This window comes from Symphalangus syndactylus, chromosome X, assembly GCF_028878055.3.
Source record: "Symphalangus syndactylus isolate Jambi chromosome X, NHGRI_mSymSyn1-v2.1_pri, whole genome shotgun sequence".
In the NCBI taxonomy this organism is placed as follows: Eukaryota; Metazoa; Chordata; class Mammalia; order Primates; family Hylobatidae; genus Symphalangus; species Symphalangus syndactylus.
The window spans coordinates 58,330,779-58,333,562 of record NC_072447.2 but is presented as its reverse complement, the minus strand read 5'-3'; the positions used below and the strand labels follow the sequence as shown (position 1 = coordinate 58,333,562).

At 41.3% G+C, this 2,784-nt stretch overlaps 1 pseudogene; it reads left to right on the top strand.

Moving 5' to 3' along the window:
• Positions 1-2,409: 2,409 nt before the first annotated feature.
• Positions 2,410-2,574, top strand: LOC129476636 (uncharacterized; annotated as a pseudogene).
• Positions 2,575-2,784: the final 210 nt, after the last annotated feature.

Sequence of the window (2,784 nt, the reverse complement as noted above, 5' to 3'; positions counted from 1 at the left end):
CAGGTTCAAATGATTCTTCTGCCTCAGCCTCCCGAGTAGCTGGGACTATAGGCACCTGCCACCACGCCCGGCTAATTTTTTTTTTTTTTTTTTTAGTAGAGATGGGGTTTCACCATGTTCGTAAGGCTGGTCTCGAACTCCTGACCTCAAGTGATCTGCCTACCTCAGCCTCTTGAAGTGCTGGACTTACAGGCATGAGCCACCACGCCTGGACTAATTTTTGTATTTTTAGTAGAGATGGGGTTTCATCATGTTGGCCAGACTGGTCTTGAACTCCTGACCTCAGGTGGTCCACCCTCCTTAGCCTCCCAAAGTGCCAGGATTACAGGCATGAGCTACAGCACCCAGCTTCAGGTATTTTTTTATAGCAGTGTGAGAATAGACTAATACATACTTCTTGACTATTGTGAATAATGCTGCAATTAACATGAAAGTGCAGACATCTCTTTGAGATAATGAATTTGATGCTCTTTGATAACTTAGCTGGTAAAGAGGAGGACTGTAGGGGTTAAGATAATGAATTTGTTGCATTTGGACTTATATTCAGAAATGGGATTACTAGAGCCTATGGTAGTTCTATTTTTAATTTTTTGAGGAACCTTTGTACTGTTTTCCTTAGCAGCTACAAAATTTTACATTCCCACCAACATTTGGATTCCAATTTCTTTATGTCTTTGCCAACAATTATTTTCTTTCTCTCTCTTTTTTTTTTGAGACAGTTTCGCTCTTGTCACTCAGGCTGGAGTGCAATGGTGCGATCTCTGCTCGCTGCAACCTCCACCTCCCAGGTTCAAATGATTCTCCTGCCTCAGCCTCCCGAGTAGCTGAGATTACAGGCGCCTGCCACCACACCTGGCTAATTTTTTTTTTTTTATGTTTTTACTAGAGACGGGTTTTCACTATGTTGGCCAGGCTGGTCTCAAACTCCTGTCCTCAAGTGATCCTCAGCCTCCTCAGCCTCCTCAGCCTGCCTCAGCCTCCCAAAGTGCTGGGATTACAAGTGTGAGCCACCGCACCCAGCCGCCAACAATTATTATCTTTTATTTCCATGAGAATGGTCATGCCAACAGGTGTGAGGTAATATCTCATCGTGGCTTTGATTTAGGAGGACCTGATTTTAAAAACAATCTTTTATTGTGGTAAAAAACACATAACATAAAATTTACCATCCTAACCATTTTTAAGAGTACAGTATAAAAGTGTTTATTACGCTGGGCGCGGTGGCTCACGCCTGTAATCCCAGCACTTTGGGAGGCCGAGGCGGGTGGATCACAAGGTCAGGAGGTCAAGACCAGCTTGGCCAACATGGTGAAACCCTGTCTCTACTAAAAATACAAAAATTAGCCAGGCGCAGTGGCGGGTGCCTGTAATCCCAGCTACGCGGGAGGCTGAGGCAGGAGAATCGCTTGAACCCAGGAGGCAGAGGTTGCAGTGAGCAGAGATTGTGCCACAGCACTCTAGCCTGGGTGACAGAAAGACTCTGTCTCAAAAAAAAAAAAAAAGTGTTTATTACATGCATGTCATTTTTCAGCAGATCTCAGGAACTTTTCCATATTTTAAAACTGAAACTCTGTACTCTGTACCCATTTAAACAACTGTCCATTTGCCCCTCACTGCAGTCCCTGGCAACCATCATTCTACTTTCTGTTATAAAAGAGCCTGATTTTTTAAAATAAATGTTTTCATCAAATTGTCATAATGCATGCAAAATGGTTGGCATAGTTCCTAGAATACACTAAGTGTTCAATGAAAGGTGGCTATCAATAATGTCATCATCTGTAATGATCCAGGCATTGTGCTGGAGGCTGGAGATTCATAAACAGAAAGACCTGAGGTCCTTGTTCTGGAAGAGCTAGGACAGATGTCCATGGAGCTTATATAGGGGCTTTCAAACCAGAAAAGAGAAATGCAATTTTTTTTTTTTTTTGAGACGGAGTCCTGCTGTGTCACTCAGGCTGGAGTGCAATGGTGAAATCTCGGCTCACTTCAACCTCTGTCTCCTGGTCCCCCGGGTTCAACTGGTTCTCCTGCCTCAGCCTCCCGAGTAGCTGGCATTACAGGCATACACTGGCACGTCCAGCTAATTTTTTGCATGTTTTAGTAGAGATGGGGTTTTACCATGTTGGCCAGCCTGGTCTCGAACTCCTCACCTCAGGTGATCCACTAGCCTCGGCCTCCCAAAGTGCTGGGATTACAGGCGTGAGCCACTGCGCCTGGCTAAATATAAATATTTTTAAGATGAAAAAATGTAGCTACATTAAAAACAAAAAGGATTACATTCAAAACCAATATACTTAAGGATGAAATGTGAGCTGTTATTAAGCTAATCCAAGAAAAAGAAAGTCTTGTATTATTCATCCCTGTAAATTAAAACAGCAGAGTTAAATGTTTACATGCATTGTAAGATTCATCGCTTCTCGGCCTTTTGGCTAAGATCAAGTGTAGTACATGCATTGTAAGATTCATCTTAAATGTGATGTAGATTGCAGGTCAAAGGTTAATGTCTGTAGCCAAAATAACAAGTTAGCAGATTAGTTAATTTAGTTCAGGTTTAAATTACTATTAGCAAGGCTAATAACTTCCTGGCTGTAAGTAAAATATCTTTATTTGAAAAACGAAATATACAAGATAATAGCAAGGTGTAAGACAGTATGTATTGTAAGATCATACTTTTAAAGCTAATGATAAATAAGCAAATAGGTTACTTGCTACATTCAACAGTTACTCTTAAAATCTTAAAATATTGAGCAAGTATTACTTTTTAAATGAGAAAATCTCAATATA